This window comes from Manis pentadactyla, chromosome 6 (assembly GCF_030020395.1).
Source record: "Manis pentadactyla isolate mManPen7 chromosome 6, mManPen7.hap1, whole genome shotgun sequence".
Classification (NCBI taxonomy): Eukaryota; Metazoa; Chordata; class Mammalia; order Pholidota; family Manidae; genus Manis; species Manis pentadactyla.
In genome coordinates this window covers 18,164,217-18,176,747 of record NC_080024.1, presented here as the reverse complement: position 1 = coordinate 18,176,747, position 12,531 = coordinate 18,164,217, and the positions used below count along the sequence as shown (strand labels likewise).

Genomic DNA, 12,531 nt, shown 5'->3' with positions numbered 1-12,531 from the left:
AGAATAAAGGATCTTTTTAAGCCGGGCACACACAGTGGAATGCAATGTGTGAGTTTCCGAGCACAGGAGAAGGCACTGGAGCTTGCCTGCTGCCCCTCCAATCATGTATGACCCATGAGTGACCTTCCTCCCCTGCTTCCTTGCACAGAACCTGGTTTGAACCCAAAGACCTCTGGACACCTTCGCTTGGGTGCCCTGGTCCAGCCATCAGAAACAGGCAGGGGGTTAATCTGTGACTCACTGGAAGCTTCACCATGCCCAGGACACACACACCTCTTCCTCCTAATGCCCCCACCACTGCCCCGCTAACATCCTACCCACCTGCTGGCTGCAGAGACAATTGCCCAAGTCACTCATCAGCCAGGAGCCAGAACACTCAGAGGTTACAGGGCCTCATAGGTCCTGGGCAGAGCAAAGCAAGGAGAAGGACATGAGTCCAGCAAGGGACACTGGCGGAGGAATCAGCGTGGGGAGGATAAGGCCATGGTCATTCTTGAGGAGCTGGCTGGGCCTGCTGGCTGGTGGATTTCTGGGGCACTTAATGGTTTGCTATGCTTGGGCCTGAGAATAACAGAATAAGAGTCATCCTCTATTGAGAAAGAGACTAGCACATGCAGGATTTTATCTACACTTTCTCTAATCCTCACAGCAACCTTGCAAGGTTGGCTGATATCAATGTCATCATTTTTCTAACAATGGGGAAACCAGATTTTGGAGGGCTTGTCTGATATAACACAGTTCCCGCAAATGGCAGAGTCAAGATCCCCTTGAGCCCAAGGACAGAGGCGCTCCAACCCCACCAGGCCCTTCCCAGGCCATCTAGGCTCTGGAAAAGGTTCTAGGTCAGTGACTTGGAAACTCAGGAGGTTAAGACAGACTGTTGGCCCCCAGGAGAGCCAAGCTGGAGATAATGCTGAGTTCTCAGGAGGCACCTCGGGGCCCCAGGAGGCAGGAGCTACAGGTCCTAGCTGCCAGGCTTATCGTAACCCAGAAGAAGAAAGCCAACCTCTCCCTCGCTCTCCCAACTTAGCCAGCTCCAGAGAGCACTGCAGATCCCCAAGCTAAAAGCTAGAAGTGGCCAGGGAGGCTGGCATGGCCTAGGGGTCCAGTAGTCACCCTATGCCCTCCCATGCCACTCCTAAATAGCACTGGTCCCCCTGCCCACCTAGCCACAGCCCTCACCAAATCCCTCACACTCTTAGTGCGAAACTGCTGGCCTTTGTTCCCTCATGCATATTTCGCTAAGTGTCCTGTTTCAACAGGACCCCATGATTTCTCTCTCCTGTAGTCCTCTCTAGCTCCAGTTCTCCATCTCCCATTTGCCCTTCTCTCCCTACTCTGGATTCCCACCCTCCCCCTTTCTAATTCCTACAGTCTCTCAGATGCAGCAACCCCCCATGTGATGTTTACACAGCCCCAGAGTCAGAAACGCTAAAAAATATGAGACCTTTTGGGAGCCACATTCCAGGAAAATGAGAAGCCAGTCACAGCTCAGTGTCACTTTCTCCTCCAGCCTCACCCCTTCCCTGCTGATGGGGAGCAGGGTGTGTGTGTGTGTGTATGTGTGTGTGTGTGTGTGTGTGTTAGCACTTACTGACTGCTTATAACACACTCCAGGCTGATGGGGAGCAGTGTGTGTGTGTGTGCGTGTGTGTGTGTGTGTGTGTGTGTGTGTGTGTGTGTGTTAGCACTTACTGACTGCTTATAACACACTCCAGGCAGACTTATTAACCCCTGAAGGCCCAACACTATCACCTCAGAAAGAACTTTAGGAAAATGGGGATGGGGCAGGCTAGCAGGGGAGGCGATGGATGTTACAACTTCTTGTAAATTTTTATGAAGCAGAGGGGAGATGACTTCCCACCCAAGTTCTACCTCATCCTTCACCCTCCACCCCAGGGGAAACAGAAGCCAGAGGAACCAGCAGCTTCCAGGGGGCCTGCACCCAGGGGAGTGGAGGAGTTTCCAGAGGCAAACCAGGTTACTCAGGTGCTGGCAGGGAACCCCAGCATCAGAATCACTGTGTTAGGTAATAATACAGACCCCTGGGCCCAGATCCAGATGCACTGAACCAAAGCTGAGGGTGACGGGAATATGCCTAACAGGCTCACCTGGTGATGCTGAGGCCCACAGTGATGTGAGGGAACAGAGAATGTGGCTCTTCCCCTTACAAATCAGAAAACAAGCCTCAGCCACAAAGAGTAGAGGCTGAAAGAGGCACAGGGGAGGCCCCCTGCTGTGGTGAAAAGTTATCTGGAGCCAGACTCCCAGACCTGAGCTGGAGCCCCAGGTCCCCTGCCCGCTGGCTGTATGACTGGTGTAAAGCGTTTGATCTCAGCATTCGCACAGGACAGTGCGGCCCGTTACATCTGCTCTATGTGTGGTTTTTAAAGGATTAAATGAGATGAGTGTCCAGTAGCCACACTCAATAAACAGGGCTATAAACAAAGTGATTGCAGTGAAAAACCCTGCAGGAATAAGACAGAAAGTAGGTTCTTTGAAAAGGCCAACAACATTGACAAACCTTTAGGCAGAATGACCAAGAAAAAAAGAGAAAATACTCAAATGACTAGAATCAGAAATGGAAGAGGAGACATTACTACCAACCTTACAAAATAAAAAGATGCATGAAGGAATACTATTAACAATGGCATGCCAATAAATTAGATAACCAAGATGAAATGGACAAAGTCCTAGAAAGCTATAAACTACCAAACCTGACTCAAGAAGAAATAGAAAATCTGAACAGACCTATAACCAATAAAAAACAAAAATTGAATTAACACTAAAAAACTACCCACAAAGAAAATCCCAGATCCAATGAACCTAAGTGTGGATTCTACCAAAGACCTAAAGCAAAATCAGTATCAATTTTTTGTAACTCTTCCAAAAAGTGAAAGAGGAGTGAACACTTCCCAACTCATGCTATGGGCCAATATTACCATGCTATCAAAACTAGACAAAAACATTATAAGAAAAAGAAAATCAAAATCATTATCTCTTATGAATAGAGATGCAAAAACTCTCAACAAAATATTAGAAACTGAAGCCAGCAACAAATAGTAATAATAATTATATACCATGACCAAATGAGCTTTATCCCAGGAATGCAAGGTTGTTTTAACATCTGAAAATCAATTAACATAATATCCATATCAATAAAATTTTAAAACCCACATGATCATCTCAACAAATGCAGAAAAAATTGACCAGATCCACTATATCTTAATTTTTAAAAGCACTCAACAAACAAGAAACAGAAGGAAATTACCTCAACCTAAAGGGAATCCACAAAGAGCCTACAGCTAACATCATGCTTAGTGGTGAAAGACTGCATGCTTTCCCCTAAGCTCAAGAACAAGATAGGACTTTTCCTCCTGCTACTTCTAGTCAACATTATGTTGGAGTCCTAGCCAGGACAGTTGGGGGGAAATTTGAAATAAAAGCTAACCAGGTTGGAAGCGAAGAAGTAAAACTATCTCTATTCACAGATGACATGATGTGATATATAGAAATCCTAAGGACCCCATTAAAAATCTACTAGAACTAATGAGTTCATCAAGATTGTATGGTAAATCTTCAGTACACAAAAATCAATTGTATTTCTGTGCACTGGCAATGAACAATCTGAAAATGAAATTAAGAAAACAATTCCATTTAAAATAGTATCACAAAGAATAAAATACTTAGGAATCAACTTCACAAAAAAAGTGCAAAACTTATACTATAAAAACTACAAAACAATGTTGAAAGAAATTAAAGAAGATCTAAATAAATGGAAAGACATCTCATGCTCGTGGACCAGAAGACTCACTATTGCTAAGATGGCAATACTCCCCAAATTGATCCATAAATTCAGTACAATCCCTATTAGACTCCCAACAAGTTGCTTTGTAGAAATTGATAGGCTGATCCTGAAACTTATATGGAAACTCATGGGACCCAGAATAACCAAAACAATCTTGAAAGAGAACAAAGATGGAAGATTCACACTTCCCGATTTCAATACTTACTACAAAGCAACATTAATCATAATAATGTGATATTGGTATAAGAATGTACACATAGATCAATGGATTGTAACTGAGAGTCTAGAAATAAATTCTTGTATCTATGGTCAGTGATTTTTTACAAGGTTGGCAAGATCATTCGGTGAAGAAGGAATAGTCTTTTCAACAAATAGTTCTGGGACAATTGGATAGACAAATGCAAAAGAATGCAGCTGAACCCTTACCTCATACCACAAATAAAAATTAACTCAAAATGGATGAAAGACCTAATTGTAAGAGTCAAAACTATAAAACCGTTAGAAGAAAATACAGGGGCAATCCTTCATGACCTTGGATTTGGCAATGAATTCTTAGATATGACACCAAAAGCAAAAGTCATAAAAGAAAAAATAGATAAAATGGACTGTACAAAATTTAAAACATTTGTGCTTCAAAGTGAAAAGATAACCCACAGCATGGGACAAATATCTCAAATCATATATCTGATAAGGGACTTGTATCCTGAACATGTGAAGAACTCTTACAACTCAATAATGAAAAGATACATAACCCATTTTTTTAAATAGGCAAAGAATCTGAATATAAATTTCTCCAAATAAAACATAGAAATGACCAGTAAGCACATGAGAAGATGCTCAACATTATTAGTCATCAGGGAAACCATAATGAGATACCATTACATGCTACTAGGATGACTATAATAAAAAAGTCAGCTGATAAGTATTGATGAAGATGTAGAGAAATCAGAACGTTCCTACTTTGCTGCTGAGAATGTAAAATGGTACAGCTATGTTATGGGTTGAATTGTGTCCCCCGAAAAAGATATGTTGAAGTCCTAATCCCCAATACCTTATAAAGTGACTTTATTTGGAAGTAGGGTCTATAGAGAAATAATCAAGTTAAAATGAGGTCATTTTTGTGGGCCTTATTCCAACATGACTGATGTCTTTATAAAAATTTGGACAAAGACAAACAGAAGGACAATGATATGAAGACACACAGGGAAAATACCATATGAAGACACAGGATTGCAGGGATGCTTCTACCAGCCAAGAAACCAAAGACTGCCAGCAAACCACCAAAAGCTAGGAAGAAGCAAGGAAAGAATCCTACAGTTTTCAGAGGAGCATGGCCCTGCCAACACCTTGATTTTGGACTTCTAGCCTCCAGAACTGTGAGACAATAAATTTCTGTTGTTTTAAGTCACCCAATTCATGGAACTTTGTTATGGTAGACCTAGAAAACTAATATAAGCTACTTGGGAAAACAGTCTGGCCACAACTCAAAATGGTGAACACAGAGTTACCATGTGACCCTGCAATCCCACTCTTTGGTTTATATGCCCAGGAAAAAATGCAAACATATGTCCACACAAAGAATTGTACATGAATATTCACGATAACTGAAAGGTGGAAACAACCCCAATGTCCATCAGCTGATGAATGGATAAACAAAATGTGGTCTATTCATACAAGGGAATATTATTTGGCCATAAAAAGGATGAGCCTTGAAACATTATGCTAAGTGAAAGGAGCCAGTCACAAAGACCATACATTCTCTTATTCCATTTATATGAGATCTCCAGAACGGGAAAATGTGTGAAGACACAAAATAGATTAGGTGTTGTTTAGGGCTGGGGCAGAGGGACAGAGGGATTGAGAAGTGATAACTACAGGGTTTCTTTCCAAGGTGACGAAAACATTCTGATATTGACTCATGATGGTCACACAACACTAAATATACAAAAAGCCATTGAACTGTACACTTTAAATGGGTGAATTATATGGTATGTAAATTATACCTCAATGATGCTGTTACCAAAAATGAAAAAGAGTAAGAGAGACCCGTTACCACAGAAAGTGCTTTTAAGCCTGTGGCACTGTGCTCAGTGCTGACCAAGAGAGAAAGGACAGAGATGGGCTTTCAGAAGCTGTAGACCAGCAGTTCTCAAGTTTGGCTGCAAAGGACACTCCTCTAAGCTTTTATTTAAATCAACTTTACTGAGATAAAATTTATATATAATATGTGTATCCTTTTTGGCATGTAGTCCAATGAGTCTGGAAGGTGTATACATCTGCATAATGACTACCACAATCAAGATAAAGAACATTTCTGTCACCCAAAAAAAGTCCCCTCACACCCTTCAGCAGTCAATCTTCCCACCACCCTTGGTTCCAGGACACTGATAATTGGCTTTTTGTCATGATGTTTTGCCTTTTTGGGAATTAATGAAATTGTCCAGTGCCTGGATCCTTCCACTCAGCACAGTGTTTTTGAGATTCAGTTCAATGTTGCATATAACAGCAGTTCATTTCTTTTTCTTGCCAGAGTAGTATCCCACTGGGCCATTATATCACAGTTTGTCCATTTACCTGTTGTTGAATATTAGGGTTTTTCCTATTTTTGGCTATTGCCAATAAAACTGCTGTGAGTATTTATGTACAAGTCCTTGTATATGTTTCCGTTTCTCCTGGGTAAATATCTTGGAGTGGAACTGATGGGTCACATGGCAAGTATATGTTTAACTTTACAAGGAATGGTCAAACTATTTTCCAGAATGGTTGTAACATTTTACATTCCACTGCTGGTTGCCACTTTTAAAACTCCCAATGCCAGGTCATGGCCCAAACCAATTAAATCAGGATCCCCAAAGAGTAGGACGCTGGCATCTGTCAGTATTTTTTAAGCACTCTGGTGATTCCAAGGTACAGACAAGAGCCGGAAAATCACTGCTGCAGATCTCAGGTGCCCTGAGGCAAACAAACAAGCAAAAGACACATTATATTCACCTGTTTGATTTCCTTACTCTTCCTTGATAATGGAGAAAGAGAAGAGTAGAAAAACATACAAATATCTAGTCTTGACACCAGTGGCCTCATCAAGCTTTGTTGTCTCCCAGATTCTCCCCACCTTTTATGAGTTAGGAGAAAGCAGAAGAATACAAAAGAATAACTATTAGCAACTTTTTGACCACTTAATTTTGACCTTGGCATTTTAGTTGGGTTATCATTCTCAGGGCTCACAAGAGCCCTACAAGATAGGTCCCATTACAATCTCCATGTTAGAGATGAGGAAACTGGGACTCAGAGAGGTTAAGTAACTTGCCCAAAGTCACACAACCAGTTATGGATGCAGTCAGGATTTAAACTCAATATTCTGTGCCCAAGGCCAAGGAATATCAGTGGCTCCTTAGGCTATGAACGTCTCTCATCCCAGCTCTTCCTAGTAGCAGGAGAATACAGCAAGGCTTCCATGAAACCATGAAGGAAGGCCACAGGTGGGTTTATGAGAGAGCAGGAAAGGTGATGTGCAATGTGACTGAAAGGGAAGGGTTCAGTATGGGATTTCCTTTCCTTTCCAGCTTAAAGGATGGGATTTAGATCCCTTTGGTACAGGGGAGGAGACCACATCATTGCTGCAGCCTCCTCTTCCCACCCTCCTAGTACTTGGGGCAGGACGTGCCCAGTGGGAAGATGATAGAAGGGAGACAGAGAAAGAGGCAGGAGGTGAGAAAGAGCTGCCCAGAGGCTGAGACTGGGCATTTTGCAGCCTAGCAGCTGCCTAGATCTTGCATTTAACTCTTGCCTGACCTGGAATGGACAATGAGCATTTGCTGGAAGGAGCTGCTCTTGGCAGCTGGGACTGTGATTTTAAAACAAGGAGCAAATCAAGAAAGAGAAAAGTGCTTCTCAACAATGTGCCTGGGGATTAGGGAAAATGGTGTAGGCTATGCAGGTACTCTCTCTGTTATCATTGCAACACTTCTGTAAATCTACAACTCTAAAACTAAAAGTTTCCTCTAAAATAATAAATCAATACATAAATAAATACAATGCATCTGGAGGTTGTAGAATCATAGGTGGGAGGGAGTGAGAAGAAAAGCAAAACAAGAAAATCTGCCATGTATACACATACTGCCCATGTGCTAAAATAAAGATAGAAGATATATCCTGGGCCATTCATTTTAAATCCTCAACAAGAGAGAAAAAAATAGGGACAGATAAGGACCAATATGAGACATAAAGGTGGGGACCACTGGAGGCTTAGAATTTCCTTCCTTCAAGAGATTTAGGGGGAGAGCTGGGGAGTGGGGTTTCCATGAATGATGGTGAGTTTCTAGTGCCTGAACCAGCCCTTTCTATTTGTCTGTGTTTCCCTCACTATCATTCTCTCTTACGCCTCACGTGTTCTCAATCCATTTGTCCCAGGGCAGAGCCAGAACCACATAGGAGACTAGTGGATCCAGGTGCCCTTGGCCAAGTTGGTTACCCTCCCTGGGCCTCGATTTTGGATCTATAAAACAGGGCTACCATAAGCCTTGCCCACCTCACGAGACTGAGATGAATGTAAGCATTTTGTGTGTTACAAAGTTCTGTGTAGATACAGATGATTAAATATGCACAGCAGGTCTGTACATCATAGCCCCAAACTGGAAATAGCCCCAATGGTAATCAACAGTGGAACAGAAAAGTAAATTGTGGTTTGTTCACATACTGGAATATGATACAGCAATAAAGAAGAATAAACCATTGCAAGAGGCAGGAACACAGTTAACCTCCCAGACATAATTTTGAGTGAAAGAAGCAGACACTAAAACATACCACATGATTCAATTTCCATGAAGTTCAAAATGAGGCAAAACTAAGTTCTAATGGGACAAGTAAGAATAGAAAATACCTTTGAGGGATACTGACTTGGAAGGGAGCATAGGGCTGCTTCTGGGGTACTGGAAATGTTCTAGCTCTTGATCTGGCCCGTATATACGTACCAATTTATCAATTTGTATACTTGATGGTACATGAATTATACCCCAACTTGAAAATGTTTATGACTAGAATTGTTATTAGGAGCATCATCTTTGTCAGAAGGAGGAGGGCTTTGGGGAAGGGAATATAAAATGGTTTTGCTCTTCCTTCCTTCCTGCTCTCATCTCCTCCTCAGCCTCTCCCTAAACAGGAACCTCTTGTTTCTCAACATTCCTTTATTCCACTGCTTTCTTCCTTCACTGGAACCCCTACTACGGTCCAGGCCTGTTCTAGAAGCTGAGGGTACAACCTATTTCTCAACCCTCCTTTGTGCAATAAACATATTTAAATGTACTATAAGCTGAGCACTGAGGCCCTTTATTTGCCAGCACAACGCATTTCCTCTCAAGCAGGTCCAAACGGCAAAGAACTGCGCATAGACTATCTGGGATTCTTCCCATTCTTTGCCTGTGGTTCAAGAAAGGAGAAAGGTGCCTAATATGAGCTGACATGCATTTATCCTCTACTACCCAGCTCACATAGCCGGAAGGCAATAGGGGCTGAGTCCAAATCCAGGTATGTCTGATTCCTACATCCCTGCTCTTCCCACCACCCCTACAACCTCCCAGGAGCCAGGTCAGCCTAGCCCTTTCTCTGGGCATCTGTGTAGTCAGCCTCCAAGATGGCCCCATTGGTTCTTGCCTCCAGGTATCATGTTCTCACATCAGCTCCTCCCACACTCAGTAAGGATGACCTGTGCAATCAATATGATATTGCAGAAATAATAGTGTTCGTCTTCCAAGGCTAGGATATAAAAGACATTGTGACTTCTGCCTTGCTCTTTCTTGACTCACCCACTCTGAGGAAGCCAGCCGCCATGTTGTGAGGATGCTCAAGCAGCCCTGTGGAGAGCTCCATGTGGTAAGACACTAAGACCTCCTGCCAACAGCCAACCCCAACATGCTAGCCACATGAATGAACCACCGTGGGAGCAGATCCTCCAGCCCCAATCAGGCTCTCAGATGACTATAGCCCAGCTGATACCTTGACTGTCAGCCCATAAGAGACCCCAGGCCAGAACCAGCCAGCAAAGCCATTCCCAAATTTCTCACCCACAGAACCTATATGAGATAATAAAGGTTGGTTGTTTCTTTAAGCTATTAAATTCAGGGGTAATTTGTTATAGTATATTGCCATGTATAAAATAATGTATCTCCTCTCAGTCATGAGTTCATGCTACAGTAACAGTCTGGAAGATGACATATTAAGGCATCTACTAGAACCAGCCAGCTTACTAGAGGGGTGGCCAGAGTGGGCTGAACTTGAGAGGACAGGAGATGAACATCAGCAAGTAATCCCCCAAACATGGGAGAAGAGCTATGAAAAAGGAGACCAAGCAAAGCAGAAATCCTGGTACCTTCCTCCCTAGAAATTTCTCACACATTTCATCTATCTCAGTAAATGGAACCTGTGCACCAGCTTACTCTGGCCAAAAACCAGGGAGTCATCCTTGAGTCCATTCTCTCTCTCAACCCAACACCCCATCCATCAGCCAGGCTCTGGGCTCTACCACAGCATGTATCTCAGACCTGGCCCCTTCTCACTACCTTCCTCTAAGCACCATGGACTAAGCCACCAGGATCCTTCACCTGGGCAATCTTGGCAGACTCTTGCCTGTCTCCCCACTCCTCCTTTTGTGCCTGCTCAAGGCCAGAGTGCCTGCCATTCTCAAAGGAGAGATCAGATCATGTCTCTTCTGCTCAAAACCCTTCAGGGCTCACTACTCTCCAGCCATATGGCCTTCTTTCTAGCATGACAAGCTCTTCTCACCTCAGGGCCTTTGCACTTGCTCTTTCCATCTCAGATCATTTTGTAACATGTCTTGGTCTCACCTCACAATACTTCCTGAGACATTTTCCTGGGCCATTCTAGCCTAATCACTCTCTAACCCACTGCTCTACTTATTTCCTTCAAAACGTGTTTGCCTATTTACCGTCTGTCTCCCCTATTAGAATGTCGGTCCCATGAGAGCAAAGGCGTCATCTGTCTTATTCACCTAAAACTGTGTCTGGCATATGGAAAGGACTTAGTAAACATTTGCTTAATTAATCCTGTCTAGAGTTTGGGGGATGGATAAGATGACCTCCAAGTTGATCTGGTTATAAAACCCAGCGGACAGAGCCTCACTACATGCTTTGGGGCTCACATTGCCCTTCCCAACAGGAGGAAAAGGCAAGGCGGTCTAAGAGCTGTGGTTTTAGGGGAGAGACTTGCCAGCTGGATGGGGCTCACACCAACAGTGGGTCCTGTTTCCTAAGGAGGAAAATCCTATAAAAAGCCCCATCTGTCTGCCTGGCCACTGCCCTGCCAGCCCACCTCTCCCATCTTAGCTGGCCTCCTTGGCTGAGAAGAGCAGGACCACTGCAGCCTGGTGCATTCTGAGCCCCCAGCATATACAAGAATGGCCAGGCAGGCTGCAGAAGTCATATTTGGCATCCCTCTGTCTCCACACAGGAGGCTGCTATACAATAAGGAGCCATCACCTTTCACACCTGTCCAGTCCCCCAGTCACCCTGCTCATCCCCTCAGCCCCTCTAAATGTATCAGCTGCTGCAAGAGATGGAAAGCAAACAGGAATGGGGCAGGTAAGGATTAAGAAATGTCTGCCAGTGGGCAGGAAGGGACATTTAGAAGGAAGCACAAAGTCCCAGGGACAGACATGGGTGAGGAACTGCACTGTGAGACCTTGGCACAGTCATTCAGCCTTTGGGTGCCTCAGTTCCCATATTTGTACTACAACAACAGGTCTTTTGGCCTGTTTTATGCTGTGATGGAATTAAAAGAATAAAATCAGATAATGTGGTTAAGTGCCTTCTAAGGCCTGAAGCACCGTATAAATGTTCATTGTTATTAAAAGAACAGGTGCAGGAAAGAGGGTAGGAAGGTTGTAGACTGGGGAGGAGCAAGGAAACCAGAAGGTTCTGGGGTTAAGGGTAGAAAAACTCTGCTCTGGATGAAGAGAACAAGGAGGGAGAAGCAGAAACTCACTCCTCACCATTTGGAAAAGAAAGGGCTGAGGGATTGAGAGAAGCAGAAGACAACAGAGGGGGCAGAAACTGCCACTGCAAGCAGGCCCTTTGCACCTCTGCTGGGAGTGCCCTCCAACCTGGGGTTTCCAGATGGGCAGACGCCTCCAGCAAGGCTGTGTACTTCGCTTGAGCAAGGTCACTCAGGAGGAAGTGGATTCACTAGCAAACCCACCTGCTCGATTAGCACTTTGCTCCAAGATAAAGCTTGGCCCTTGGAGCTACCAATTGACAATAATCAATTACTACGTTTTTTAGCACCTAACATGTGTCAGGCACTGTGCTGGGCACTTCATACACATTACCTATTTCATCCTCATAATAACCTTTCCTTATTCCCATATCCTCGGGGATGAAACAGAGGCTCAGAGAAGTGACATGACTCACCCAAGGTCACCCAGCTATTAAGAAGCAGAGCATGAGATACACCAGATATTGGGCCTCAAGTACTCAAAGCTCCTTTTTGAAGCAACCTCCTTCCTTCTTTCCATTCACTGAACTGCTTCCTGAAAGATCAAGTGTGAACAGCAAAGGTGGGTGGGGGCAGGGAGGATAGAAGCAACAGTGGGGTGCAGAGACTGACAACATATGACATGTGAGGCAGGGCATTTCCACTTCCAAAGAGCTGAGCTCACCTGACAGAACATTCCCTTCCCAAATAATCCATCATAATCCATCCTCCACCCCACC

At 43.9% G+C, this 12,531-nt stretch overlaps 1 protein-coding gene across 10 annotated transcripts in view; it reads right to left on the bottom strand.

Annotated features, from left to right (window-relative positions):
• TNS1 (tensin 1) overlaps positions 1-12,531 on the bottom strand; it is a 223,415-nt gene that overhangs the window by 155,246 nt on the left and 55,638 nt on the right. The window lies entirely within an intron of this gene.